The sequence below is a fragment of the Kogia breviceps genome, chromosome 18 (genome assembly GCF_026419965.1).
Source record: "Kogia breviceps isolate mKogBre1 chromosome 18, mKogBre1 haplotype 1, whole genome shotgun sequence".
Classification (NCBI taxonomy): domain Eukaryota; kingdom Metazoa; phylum Chordata; class Mammalia; order Artiodactyla; family Physeteridae; genus Kogia; species Kogia breviceps.
The window spans coordinates 56,610,595-56,625,528 of record NC_081327.1 but is presented as its reverse complement, the minus strand read 5'-3'; the positions used below and the strand labels follow the sequence as shown (position 1 = coordinate 56,625,528).

At 48.9% G+C, this 14,934-nt stretch overlaps 2 long non-coding RNA genes across 2 annotated transcripts in view; one reads left to right on the top strand and one right to left on the bottom strand.

Annotated features, from left to right (window-relative positions):
- Window positions 1-10,382, top strand: part of LOC136793011 (uncharacterized) — a 26,208-nt gene extending 15,826 nt beyond the window's left edge. Inside the window, exon 3 of the long non-coding RNA XR_010837696.1 lies at window positions 10,184-10,382. This is a non-coding gene — a long non-coding RNA (uncharacterized lncRNA). The remainder of the gene's footprint in view (window positions 1-10,183) is intronic.
- Window positions 3,084-14,934, bottom strand: LOC136793010 (uncharacterized). Its single transcript, XR_010837695.1, has 3 exons — window positions 14,695-14,934; window positions 11,631-11,724; window positions 3,084-3,375 (listed from the first exon to the last, which is right to left on the bottom strand). It is a non-coding gene; the product is annotated as an uncharacterized lncRNA (long non-coding RNA).

Here is a 14,934-nt window from a genome sequence, read left to right as displayed (position 1 = left end):
ACCGGTCATGGCAGTGGACACCGACGGGGTGGGCTTGCTGGTGGTCAGAGAGGCAGGGCCTGGAAGCTTGCCAAGGCCGTGCTTCTGTGGCCTCTGCAGACCGAGGCCACGCTGAGCAGGAGCCCGGCAGCTGGTGAGTGGCTGCGCACTGGCTCCTGCTGGCCAGCCTCCCCATTTGGGGCTTGGCTGGGTAGGCAGAAATGAGTCACACCCCCGTCCTGCCTGAGCCCCCCTCCCTCTGCCTGGGGCACAGCCTGCCTGCCATTCCCAAATAAGCAACGCCCAGGGGTCAGGATCCAGGAGGGGAGGCAGCCCTGAAATAAGCACTCCCTTTGCCGAAGGACCTGCTGGCTTTGGATTTCTTTGGGGACCTGCGCTGGTCCCACTGCACCATGTCAGGGGTCTGAGCTCTGGGCTGGCTGTGCCTCCAACGAGCCACGTGACCCTGGGCAAGTCCCCTCCCCTCTGACTTCCCGAGTGTAAAATGGAGCAAATTGAGCAACCCCTGCCCCCAGGCTGTTTGTTAACCGTGCCTCTCCCACACCCCTGGTGCCCAGCCTCTCCTCTCTGTCCTGTAATCTGCTGTCCATCTTGCCTCTCTGTTCTGTAAACTAGCTCACCTCCTTGCAGTAACCCCCTCCCCCAACTACTTCTGTTGCTTGCAACCCCAAAACCCTGGCTGCAAGACACCGGGCTGGGCCTCACACCCTGCCTGTGAGCCTGCCCCACACAACCGCCGACATTCCAAAGGGCACAGGCATCCCCCCGTCAAAGAGCCTGCCGTACAAAGTGCTTTATCAGCTTCTCGTGGTGGCCCAGGGCCCACCCAGCCTCCAGAGCCAGCAGCAGGATCTGTGTGTGTCGGGGGGAGGAACCCAACAGGGGAAGCGTGGCCAAGAAGCACCCTTAGAGTCTGCGTGGAGCTTTCCAGAAGCAGGGTGTGGCCTCCTGTGTCAGAGCTGCTGGGGAAGGCAAGGCAGGATGTGATTAATGTCGGCAGTGGGTGTGACAGCCTGCCAACCCCGGCCCCATTGTTAGCACAGCACGCCGGCAGCGCCCCCTTGCCCACCCCTGCACCGTGTCAATCCCCTCTCCTCCCTTCCCATGTACAAACGCATAGAGCCAGGCGCTTAAGAATAGCATCCTACCCGAGACGCAGGCATGAGCCAGAACTCCAGAAAAGGAGAAAGCATCTCCGCTCTTGCCTCGGAGCATGTGGGCTCCCCAGTCTGTGCCTGGCGCCGGTGGGGGCCGCGCTCGGTTTGCGCCTTCTGTTCCACGGGAAGGGAAAGCCCGTGTGATAAGCTCCCAGCCTAAAGCCGGTGCCTCAATTCACCAGGGCAGATGTGCGCTGGGCATCACATCTGCACATCTGGGGCGCCTCCCCACGGTGCCCGGGGGGCTGACCTGAAGAGCCGTGCCCACCCCCCCTTCCTCGCCAGCAGGGAGCCCTGGCATGAGATTGGAGGAAGGACGGAAGGGGAAGGGGGCCGGTACTTATCTCCCACCTTCCTCCCTACAAGGTCACCACAGGCTGGCTGTACCCTTGACCTCTCCACCCACCTCCCTCCCACTGGGTCAGCAACCCACCAGACTGTACTTCCTGCCATACGTTTTCTTTGGCAGCATTGTTGATGATAGTTAAAGAAAAAACAAAACAAAAAAACGGAAGGAGCTGAAATGTCCAAAATTAGAAGTGGGTTACGTTAATTATGGCAAAGGCACCTAAGAATACTATATGGTTTTTACGAAGTGTTTTTCTGAAAGCGCCGTTATTTTGAGTCTGAGATACCATCATTCCTTACGTGTAACACCCATTTCATAACCCCCTTTTCAGGGGAAAAAGAGAAAGAGAAGAAATAGCTGGCATGTTTCTTTTGACATTGATTCTAAAACACATCTTTATTTCAGAAACATCAAAGTGTGGGAAAATATGCAATATGGTAAAATGTAATGATTTGGAGAAAATGTTCTCGATATAGTTTTAAGTTTAAAAAAAGTGGGCTAAGAAACATCATGCCTGGAATTAAGAAAAGTTAGCATGTATATACGTATGTAAGCTGTATTCATTCCACAGTGAGCTGAGTCTATGAAATACACATGCATAGAAAATTGACTGGAAATCAACTATATTTCAATGGAAAAAAAAAAAGAAAGAAAGAAAGAAAATAGACTGAACGGCAACCTAACCACAGGCCAGCAGTGTCTGCTTCCAGAGCGTGGGGTCACGAGTGCTTTGGGTTTTCTTCTTTGAAACTTGTTGTGTTTTGCCACTTTCCGATTTTATAATCAGACAACGGAAGTAACGCTAGCTGCCCTTGTGACCTCCTTTCCACATATCTGCACTTACCTATACTGAACGCTTTATCACGATGACCACGTTCAGGTCTCGGAACCGCCCATTGTGGCGAGAATGCTTGTTATTGCCATTTTGCAGATTAGAAAACTGAGGCCCAGAAGGATGGAGTGATTTTCCCAAGGCCACACAGCTCTTCAGTGGTGGAGCCAGGATTCAAACCCTGGTCGATGTGATTCTAGAACTGAGGCCCTTAACCATTATGTGATCAGCAAGAACCTTGCCAAGAGCCCTGCTTCTTCACGCAAGAGGGCACCTAAGGACAGGAAGGGATGCCGAGACATCGACCACAGATGGGGCCCCTCACATGGCCTAAAGGCTGAAAGCTGGAGCTGAGGACCAGTCTCTTTGGTCTGAGACATCAGTGTGTTTTGTGACATGAAACGACCATGATCGGGCCAAGAAAGCCAATGTCTCCAGCCCCACGGACAGCCTCCCTTGGAGGCTGTTGTTGGCCGAGGCAGAACAAAGGAAACGGATATTCCCAGAGTGCCACGCTACGATGCTTTGGCACGCTCTCCTGCACCCCTCCTGTGGTTTCTGCTTGTTTTGCTAAAAGGTGCTCTTCGGCTACCTCAAGAGATAAACATTCCTAACACCACTTTTTCTCAGCTGGGGGGCCAAGGGAGCAGCTGGGAGACCTCCAAGCGGGGAGGAGCGTGTTTGTTTTCTGGAACTTGGCTGAGAATCTTTTCTCCAGGAGACCCCAGGAACTTGTTCCAAACAAACAAAACGGCTGCTGGGGAACCTGGTAGCCGGGACCCCAGGGAGGCCGGCGCAGCCCTGAGGAGCAGGACAGGGTCAGTAAAGGCTGGTGTTGCTGGTACTGGGCATCACTGCTCTGCACGTCCATGGCAACAACTGGGGGTGGGGGGGTGCGGGCAGGATCGTCCCATCGTCCAGATGAGGAAAGCAGAGGCTCAGAGAGGTGATGTGATGGTCCCGCGGCCAGAACCCAGCCTGAGCTCAGACTGATGTTTTCCCAACTCTTGTCAACTTCCCGTGGGTCTCAGGCTTATCTGCGAATATGGTGAAAGTTACGGACCCTTTGCTGTACAAAGCAGGTACAGGCATTTACATGCAAATGTTGTGTATAATTTCAGGGAGGTCAAGTTCTCCTTGAAAGCCTCGGATAAGAATCCCTACCAACCATCCAAATGCTTATGTCTCCACACTCCATCTCCAAGCCAGGCATGGGCTCTGGGTGAAGCAGGGGAGGGGCACTGGTCTCCACTTCCTGCCCCTTGAAGCCTTGAAGGGGAGAAAGATCCACAACTGTGTTTTCTCTGTAAGGTCCTGTGCACTTAGGACTGGCACCCATGTAGGGGAGCCAGAGCCGTCCTCCCATTTCTGGCTATCAGATGCTCTAGTCTCCCCACCACCCAACCCTCTCTCTGCTGAGAAGTAAGAACAGGGAGGGGGGAAAGGGCTCCTTAGCCCAGTTCTAATAAATCAGTAAAGAAACAAACAAACAGACAAAATCTTCTAGCAAATGCCTTCTCTGTACATCAGGCTCTCCCACCAATAAAAAAAAAAAACATCTAGGCCCTCACCACTTGCCTGTAGCCATCCCCGTTACAGAGTTCTCGATTCCGTAGTGCATAAAGCTAAAATGTTTCCTACAATCAGTCGCTGTTTGAAATGGGGTTTTGGTTTCCGTTTTTGTTTTGACAGCTAATAGACATGAATTCTTCAGGGCAAAAACTTGCCAGCACAATATACGTGGGCTTTAAAATTTATGAATTATACGCATGTGCCTCTGTTCTCATATTTTATGCAAAAATCATAAGAACCATATCAACACAGAAATTTGCGGGGGGGGCAGGTACCACGTGGCTTGTGGGATTGACCAGGGAGTGAGCCCTGGCGAGTCCCAACCAGTGGACCACCAGGGAATTCCCTCAACAGGGAAATTTTTAAGGGCTGAGTAAAAGATGAAATGATGTTTTTTAATGTCCTGCTAGTTGTCAGCTTCTGTCATCACTGACTCAAGGCAGAAAGATGCCTCTGGGTGAGGATTTCTGCCAGTGATCATGGCTTTTTGAATACGTGTTTCAAATAGACTTCTTGATCATCTGGAATCTGGGGCTGTCTTTGAGGTCAGATTGGACGACAGTCTTTGTTTTCCCCATGGGACAGGTCCGATAAAGAGCTTGGGCAGGAATAGGACGGTTGCCTCTGCTGCTTTCTGGCTCCTACTTGTGTTCGAGTTTCATAGTATTTGCTTCAGTCCTCAGTTGCTTTGCAGGAATCTTTCTAAGGCACGTGTTTAATTTAGTTAGAACCAGACGAGGTGGGTCTAGAACCTGCAAATCCACTTTGGGAAGCCAGCATGTCACAACTGTATGCGGCAGTAGGCTAAGAGCTAGCAAACCAGCCAACGGGACTTTGCAGGGCAATTCTCACTCCTCCCAAAGGATTCGCGGTGGGAGACGGGTGAGGAGTGTCCACGTGCAGCATCACCCCTCCGGGGGCCGAGCTGGCGCTGCCCTCTGCTGCTACCCTGTTACCTCTCTGCCTCTCCAGCCTTCCACACCTGTTCCACCAGTGCCCTGTGTTGAATCCTCCTGCCTAAAGAGCTGGGGTGGTCTCTTTCCCTGTCTGGACTCTCGTGGATACACAGGGCCAATGTCAATCCAGAGCCAGATCTCGTAGTCTTCAGAAATGACCTAGGATCTCTTCCTGGTGCTCAGCAGACGCTGTCACCCCAGGAGTGAGGTCACTGCCTGCAGCACTGAGCACACTGCATTTTTTTTTTTTTTTTTTTTTGAGGTGGACCGTTTTTAAAGTCCTTATTGAATTTGTTACAATGTTGCTTCTGTTTTATGTTTTCGTGTTTTGGTGGCAAGGCACGTGGTATCTTAGCTCCCTGATCAGGAATCGAACCCTCACCCCCTACACTGGAAGGCGAAGTCTTAACCACTGGACGGCCAGGGAAGTCCCGAGCACACTGCACTTTTAATGCACATGTTTTAAACTTGTAAGACTAATTTCAGGGACTTCCCTGGTGGTTGGTCCAGTGGGTAAGACTCCACGTTCCCAATGCAGGGGCCCAGGTTCGATCCCTGGTCGGGGAACTAGATCGCACGTGCATGCCTCAACTAAGACACGGCACAGCCTAAATAAATAAAAAGATAATAAATATTTTTTAGAAGACTAATTTCAGACTTCTGACCTCCAGAACTGTAAGATAATAAATACATGTTAAGGTACCAAACAGCCAGAGCGAGCTGGTACACTCACCCCGAGGGAAACATAAATCCATGGAATGTTTCTTTCAGAGTTCCCTGGACCAAGTGAGGAAGCTCAGGAGACTTTGAAGTCTGCCTTCACAGGAAAATTTAAACTCTCACTTCAGAGTATGCCAAGATGTCAGGTGACTACCGGATCAATTCACTTCATGTGAATCCAACTCGGCCACATCCAAGGGTGGTAAGAAGTTGGCCCATCGTTTATAAAACTTAGCAGTTTCATGTAGGAGCCCTGACTTCATCCCAAGTTTTACTAGCCCGAGTCCAGTGATAATGGCACTCATGGCCGCTGCTCCTGGGTGCCAGCCATTTGTCAAGTTTCAGTATCCTTGGTCCCTGAGCTACATAGCAGCCCTGCTATGTAGGGGCTGGCGCCCCGTTACACAGATAAGAAAACTGGGGTATACCGAGGGAATAAGTGGCACGTCCAAAGCCAAGGTAGGAAAGACAGAACCCAAGTTTCCAAAGCTCTGGGCTTTCCCAGCTGTCCCGCTTCTGATGTCGCTAACTGTTCATGAACCCGGACGGCAGGAAGAAGGTTTTAGCCCCGATCAGGTCAGGACCAAGGCAGGGCACAGCCCGTTTCCATGCTAGTGATGTGCAGCGCCATGCGAGTGTCGAGTGAGAGGTGAGGCCGAGGAGCCTGTTGCCGAGGCACCGACTCCCCCTTAGCCGTGGCAGTGGACCACAGACGGGTTAGACAGCAAATCCAGGGATGCCCCAGCCTCATGACGCACAGCCACTCGAACCTCCTCCCTCGTCAAACTGCCCAGGGATGCTAATGAGTGATGCAGGCAGACACAACAACTCCCTTCCCAGTCCTAGCACGGCGCTCATTCGGAGAACTAGCTGAGGGGTGGACAAGGAGGAAGAAAGCGCGAGAGGCTGCAGAGTCCATCTCCAGAGAAGTGGAGGTGATCAAGCTGGCAGACTTGACCTTCACACAATGTTGGAAGGAGCTATGGGATTATCTGGGGCTGGACTGTATCTGCCCAGCTACAACAATAATGATTATGGAACACCCACACACTCATAAGCTGGCTCTAATGGAGTACGATGGTCACCGTGATTATGACTGTAAAAAAGGTAATAACAGCCCTGTAATGATATAAGCCCTTCCCTATCCAACCTTGCCACCTCGTGTAAAGCACCAGTGTAGTCTGGTGGAGAGAGATTTGGGGTCAGACAGATCTGCGTTAGAAATCTGGCATACAGTATACCAGATGTGACCTCCTGCAAGTTATATAACCTCTGTGAGCCCCAGTGTCCTCATTTGCAAGCAGAGCCCTGACATTGTTCTGGCTTCCACACTCTCTGCACATCCATGGGCTTCAGGAGAGGCTGGCTCTAGCCCCAGAAGGCATATCCTGATTGGTCAAGGGCCACCATGACGACTCTCTTCCTCTTGTCTGTGATTAATTTAAGCATGGGCATATAATACAACCTAAGTTAAGGGGCTTCAGTAAAAGATTTTTGTTTTGTTTGTTTTTATTTTTTTGCCCTTAAAATTGTTACACAAAGAAAGAGAATCTTTCTTCTTCTTCCGGATGCCAGATGTGATGCCTGGAATAGCTGCAGCCACTTGTGAGCATGAGGAGAGCCAAACTAAGGTCAAGGCTGACACACTGAGGAGGGCAGAAGAAGCTTGGGTCTTCAACGGTGCCCTTGAGCCAATACATTCACCAACTCTAGAATCTTCACACCTCAGGACTTTTTGACAATGAATTTCTTTTTTGTTTAAGCCCCTTTGAGTTGGATTTTCCGGTACATGTAGTCAAGAGCATCTATTCTATTGCAGGGCCGTGCTGAGAGTTAAATATATAAAGTGCCCACTATAATCCCTGGCAGCCAGCAGCCTTCATTGCCTTGTGAGGTGATAATATAAGAAGCAAGCACAGCAAACCTCCATGATTCCGAGGGCTTTCTTCATTCATGTGTGTACATTATGCTCCCTGGCTAGAGATGTAAACTCCCTAAGAGAGACAGTGCCTTGGACCTCTGTGCTATGCTCCAGTGTCTGCTTAATGAATGTTCTCCTACTACCCCAGGGGTAAACAATGAGGTTTGCCTACTGCATCAGGTAACCATGGCCCCAACAATGCTGAATAAAATGGCATCACAAACAGCAATCAATGTTGATCAAAGGGTACAAACATTCAGTTACAAGATGAACAAGTTCTGGGTATCTAATATACAGCATGGTAACTAGAGTTAATACTGTATAGTGCCCCTGAAATTTGCTGAGAGTAGACTTTTAAGTGTTCTTATCACAGACCAAAAAAGGTAACTATAAGACACTGACGAAAGAAATTGAAGACAATACAAACAAATGGAAAGATTTACAGTACTCATGGATAGGAAGAATTAATGTTGCTGAAATGACCATACTATACTCCCTGAGGCAGTCTACAGATTCAATGCAATCTCTATCAAAATACCAATGGCATTTTTCACAGAACTAGAAAAAGTAATTCTGAAATTTGTATGTAAACACAAAAGACCCCAAATAGGCAAAACAATCTTGAGAAAGAAGAACAAAGCTGGAAGCATCGTACTTCCTGACTTTAGACTATACTACAAAGCTAAAGTGATCAAAACAGTATGGTACTGGCACAAAACCAGACACATAATGCAACAGAATAAAGAGCCCAGAAATAAACCCACACACATATGGTCAATTAACCTATGACAAAGGAGGCAAGAATATACAATGGAGGAAAGACAGGTTCTTCAATAAATGGTGTTGGGAAAACTGGACAGCTACATGTGAAAGAATCAAACTGGACTTTCTTAACCATATATAAAAATAAACTGAAAATGGATTAAAGACTTACATGTAAGACCTGAAACCATAAAAATCCTTGAAGAAAACATAGGCAGTACATTCTTTGACAGTGGTTTTAGCAGTATTTTCTTTTTTTTTTTTTTTTTGTATCTGTCTCTTCAGGCAAGGGACAAAGGCAAAAATAAACAAATGGTACGATATCAAACTAAAAATCTTTTGTACAGCAAAGGAAATTATCGACAAAACGAAAAGGCAGCCTACTGAATGGGAGAAAGATATTTGCAAATGAGGTTTCTGATAAGAGGTTAATATCCAAATATACAAAGCACTCATACAACTCAACATAAAGAAAAATAACCCGCTTGAAAAATGGGCAGAGGATCTGAATAGACATTTTTCCAGGCACACATACAGATGGCCAACATTACATGAAAAGATGCTCAGCGTCACTAATCATCAGGGAAATGCAAATCAAAACCACAATGAGATATCACCTCACACCTGTCAGAATGGCTATTATCAAAAAGACAACAAATAAGAAGTACTGGCAAGGATGTGGAGAAAAAGGAACCCTCGTACACTGTTGGTGGGAACGTAAATTGGTGCAGCCACTGTGAAAACAACATGGAGCTTCCTTTAAAAATTAAAAATAGAACTACCATATGATCCAGCAATTCCACTTCTGAGTATTTTTCTGAAGAACACAAAAACATTAATTCGAAAAGATATATGCACCTCTATGTTCACTGCAGCATTATTTACAATAGCCAAGATAGTGAAGCAACCCAACTGTTCATTGCTGGATAAATGGATAAAGAAAATGTGGTATGCATAGTCAAGGACTATTACTCAGCCATAATAAAGAATGAAATCTGCCATTTGTGACAACATGGATGGACCTGGAGGGTATTATGCTGAGTGAAATAAGTCAGGCAGAGAAAGACAAATGTCATGATTTCACTTATATGTGGAATCTAAAAAACAAATGAACAAACATAACAAAACAGAAACAGACTTATACACGGTGGCCAGAGGGGATGGGGGTGGGAGGAATGAGTGAAATAGGTGAGGGAGATTAACAGGTACAAACATCCAATTACAAAATAAATGAGTCATGGGGATGGAATTGTACAGCATGGGGAATACAGACAATAATATTGTAGTAACTTTGTATGGTGACAGATGGTAACTAGACTTATAGTGGGGACCATTTTGTTATGTATAGAAACACTGAGTCACTATGTTGTGCATGTGGAACCAACGTAGTGTTGTAGGTCAATTATACTTCAATTAATAAAAAAGAGAAGGTAACTATGTGAGGTGATGGAAATGTTAATTAGCTTGATTGCGGTAATCACTTCACAGTGTATGTGTACATCAAATCATCAGGGGGTACACCTTAAATGTATTTAATTTTATTTGTCAGTTATACCTCAAAAAGATGGGGAAAACTGAGACATGCTACAACATGGATGAACCTTGTAAACATCATGCTAACTTAAAGCAGTCAGTGGCAAAAGACCAAATATCGTACAATTGCATCTATATGAAATGTCCAGAAGAGGCAAATCCATAGAGGTGGAGAATAGATCAGTGGTTGCCAGGGCTGGGGTTGTTGTGGATAACTGAGGAGTGATAGTAATAGGTACAGGGTTTCTTTTGGGGTGGTTAAAATGTTCTAAAATTGTAGTGATGGTTGTGCATGGTTGTACTCTTTTTTAATTTTTAACTAAAAACTGTTGAATTGTACACTGCTGATTTCTTTCCTTCCTCCGATTTTCCTGTATTAAGTGTAGGATGTGATGCCTGGAGCTGTGGCAGCCATATTGATACCATGAGGAAAGGCCAAAAAGAATCACGGATGCTGTCCCTGATGTCACTGAGCATCATTGCTGGAGCAGCACCACCAACACTACCCATCTCTGGATTTCTTGTCGTGTGAGAAGAACAAACCCTAAATGTTTAACATCACTGTCCATTGCAACCAAAGATATTTCTCACTAAAACCCAGCAGCAATTAGACAGGATGGTCTAGCAAGCCTGCTGAGTGGGCCATCAGACTTAATGAGAAAGTCATATGCAACATTTCAATCCAAGTTTCATCAATCATTCAGTCGATTACCTCACATGTACGAGTCACCGTGAGCAAGCAGAGCTGCTCTTGGGAGCTGCTAGTTAGCAGGGTACATGGATAAAGTCAAATCTGATGTCAGAAGCATGGAGCGATAGTGACTAGCACATGTTATTGCAAAATGTTAACACATATGAAAAACAGAGAAATTTGGTCAAACGTGTAGTTGATCCGGACTTCCCTGGTGGTGCAGCGGTTAAGAATCCACCTGCCAATGCAGCGGGCATGGGTTTGAGCCCTGGTCCGGGAAGATCCCACATGCCACGGAGCAACTAAGCCCGTGCGCCACAGCTACTGAGCCTGCGCTCTACAGCCTGCGAGCCACAACTACTGAGCCCATGTGTCACAACTACTGAAGCCCACAGGCCTAGAGCCCGTGCTCCACAGCAAGAGAAGCCACCACAATGAGAAGCCCACACACCACAATGAAGAGTAGTAGCTCCTGCTCGCCGCAACTACAGAAAGCCCACGTGCAGCAGTGAAGACCCAATGCAGCCAAATACATAAATAAATAAAATTACTTTTTAAAAAAACATGTAGTTGATCAAAAATCTGAAAAGGTTGTAAATCACATCAATTACTTTCTGCACCAGCAATCACTCCCCAACGCGGGTGATAAGTGGGTTGGCTGGGTGATCCCTGGTAGCCCTTTACCTCTTTTCTTCATCTGCTAGTTAAGAAGTTAACCTGCCTGACTGCTAAATTCTCTTTCAGCTCAAGTCTTTCCCATCCTGGGATTGATGCTATGTTATAAGGAAATATCAACAATATTTTTGAAAACATTCCACTTTGCAAGCACTTGGGTAGAACCATAATTATACACAAGAGATCATAATTGATAGACAAGCTATCCCACTAATTGGAGAAATTAGCACAGTACCCAGATCTTTACAGAAGAAAATGTTTCTGTTTGGGAGAAGCATCACAGAAACTTATTTGGGAATTCAGAATGACCATCTCAAACATTTAATAAACGCCTACTATGTACAAGGCAACTGTCTAGAGCTGGAAACCCAAAGCGACAAAAAAGTATCAGACCTGGTCCCTGCTCTCAGGGAACTCAGAATTTAATTCAGCCACCAGCACATGTGTTTTGATAGTACTAACCTTCACCTGGGACACGCCAGCACGGCCTTGCTGTATATTGTAGCCAGGAATGGTTCTGAATGCTCTGTCCAGAAGTTCTTGAGGGATACTGTCCCTGCAGGAAAGAAAATAAGTCTCATCACCAAGAATCGCACGTGTGATATGTGGACCAACGGTTAAAAACATTAGCCACAGGACATCCTCTTCAAACAAAATCTTAAGCAGAAGCCAAATACATGTTAATATATAAACATACATCATACATACGCATGAGACCGGCTCTGGTTCAAAGGCCGGGCAAAGGTCCCTACTTGGTCAGGAAACCCCCATGGTGATTAGCGTCACACAGCGGGGAGGATATGGGGTCTCATGGGCAAGCGGCCTGTCTGAGCCTCTCTGAGTCCAAAGAGAGCCAGCGAGATTATGATGCAAAGCACCCAGCCTCCAGTAGGTCTCGACAGGTGTTAGCTCCTTGACACCAGGGTCACCTGAGCCCCAGCGACCCTCCTCGCCCACAGAGGTGTCACCCTGACCCGGGCTTGATCTTCAGCCTTTCTGGAGGGCACAGTGCAGTAGGATTTGGGGTCAGGAATCTTTTGTTCTCGGCTGAGCTCCGCCAGTATCTGTTCTCCTTCTCCCGGGCCTAATCGCCTCCTTTACCAGGTGAAGATAATGATCTATTGATTTCAAAGCATGTCACAAGGTTAAATGAGGCATGAAAGTGCTTTGTCCCCTGGCACTCCTGCCCTTCCTGCTCTCGGTGCCAAAACCCTTAGCTTGGCCGGAGGCACCAGGAGCTGCCGGCCTTGAGGCCTAGCTCTGTCACTTGCTGTCTGTCTTCTGGCAGGCGACTTCCCCCGCCGTGTTCTGTGCACAGAACCCACGCCTTCGGTGGCAATGACCATGACGATACAGGGCCATTCTTGTTCTCCGACGCGGGTGTCTGTGAGGTGAGCATGCACACGCACTAAGGTGAGGGGATCCATATGGTGTCACGTGCTTGTTCAAAGTCCCAGTGAGATGGGCCAGTCCTCGCCCTAGCCCTGTCTACAGCATTTCCAGTGCTGGGGCTTTTGTGGAGCCCCTACGCACATCAGAACCTGGGGCTGAAAATGCTCCTGGAAATGGTGGCAGCCGCTACTTCTCGAGCATCCGCCAAGCACTTGCATTATCTTAACTAATTATCTAGCCATCTTCCCAAGTCGATATCTTTATTTCCATGTCGAGGGGGCTGAGGCGCTGGGAGGAGGGGGTGAACTGCAAGCTGGGGGTGAGGGAGCCGCGGTTAGAGTTTGCTCGTCTGATGTCCGGAGCGCCTGCCCTTACCCCTCTGATCCAGCAGAGGGAAGACGGGTTTGGGAAGGCTCCCAGGGGCAGACCACGGTATCGAGGAAGGCATGCGTTCAGCAGCAGGTAGCAGAAAGCCCGAGCAACCTGAACAAATGTGGTTTTATTTTTCTCGTGGGAGAAGCTGAGTTGAGCACCTGGGTGATGTCCCAGCATCACTGGCCGCATGGCCCCCGGTGCCGTGCCCCCCTACACCGCGGCCATGCTGTGCTCAAGGAAGCCCCGACGGGGAGGGTAAAGAGGGATGCCTGGCACACTGCTTCTATTAAAGAAGTGTTCTAGAAACTTGTCGGCAGATGTACTTGGGTCTTGTTGGCCAGAACGGGATCATACAATGAGTCCTGGATGCAAGGGAAGGGGGGCACGTAAAAATTTATTTTCCCACCTTTGTAGTCTGAGACAGCAAGACAGAACAGGTTGGGATGGCTCTCAGGTTCACGGGCAGTGTTGCACATCCACCTATCGGCCATCCCCACCCTGGCCTTGGATCAGTGCCCTGGGGCGGCCATAACGACCTGAACTGGCAGTGGGAGGCGGGGCGTTAAAACAACAGCAATGGATTCTCTCACAGTTCGGAGATCTAAAGTCCGAAGTCCATGTGTGGGCAGGGCCGTGCTCCCTCCTGGGAGCTCTAGGGAGGTCCTTCCTGCCTCTTCCAGTTTCTGGGGGTTCAGGTGTCCTTGGCTTGTGGCTGCCTCCCCCCGAGTCTCTGCCCCCGTCTTCACATGGCCTCTCCCCTTTGTGTTTCCTCTTCGTATAAGGACACCAGGCCTATTGGATTAAGATCCACCCTAACGACTTTATCTCAACCTGATTATATCTGCAAAGACCCGGTTTCCAATAAGGCCACATTCCCATGTAGCGGGGGTCAGGACTTCAACACGTGTTCTGGGAGGAAGCAGTTCAGCTCAGAACAGAGACCACGTCGGCCTTCTGTCTTTGTCGGGTGCGGAGGTAAGGGCCACACCTGTGCCATCTTCCTCCAAGATCAGACCCCCTACCCCTGCTCCCGTGCCTGGGGTCATTCTTGCCTGAGCAAGGGCCATCCCCAGCCCCCTCTCCTGCCTCACGCCCGCCTCCTCGGGGAACCTTCCAGCGTCCTCTGATTCCTCCTCCTCGCGCACGAGGGTTGCCTCGGACGTGCCTGAGACAATGGTTTTCAAAGCCCTAACTGCCCCGCTTGGCACCGACCCCTCCTCCCCCGCACACCTGACGCTGACGTTCAGTGATGCTCAGGGCTCTGGGCCATCTTCCCAGGCAGAGGCTCAGCTCCTCCCTAGCCCAGGGGATGCTCCGGTACAGGCAGGGCTGCAGGTCCCCCTCTAGTCTCACCTTTGTGAGGGGACGGGGAGACCTGCCCTGGGTCGCGCAGCCTCACAACGGTGATATCCAGGACGGGTGGTGCAACCAGCCTTTCACCTGAGGGCCCTCATCCCGACTGCTAACGTTACCTGAGCACCTGCTGGATGCCTAGTGCTCCGCACCTAGCATCTCGACTCTACGAGGGAGGAGAGCAGCAAGGTGCAGCCAGCATACCCAGGCAGCCAGCGTACCCAGGGCTGCGACACGCCCAACACTCTGCCGCTTACTTATGTTTTGTTTTTTCGGTGGGGGGACGGGAATGCAATTCTCTGGGATGTCATCCTAAAGGGGGAATGGATTGTGTTAAGGGACTTTATCAAGATTCCTTGGTTCTGGGAAGGTCTAAAACACCCGGATAAAATGTGGTTAGACTCACCTGGTTCCCGGGTCTTCAGCAACTGGTAGTAACTTCAGTAACTGGTTACTCTTCAGTAACAAGAGGGGCACTTGGCTGTTTTCCATCAACCTCTGGAGCAGAGGCCCCCCACAGCCAGCTCATCGTGACTTTACATCGCGTGCAGGGACCAGGAGCTCTGGTAGATCTCATGGATGAACACAGGATGGAGGTGCGCCAGCGGAAGAGATGGAATTGCCTGACCCCAATCTCTGCGTCCTC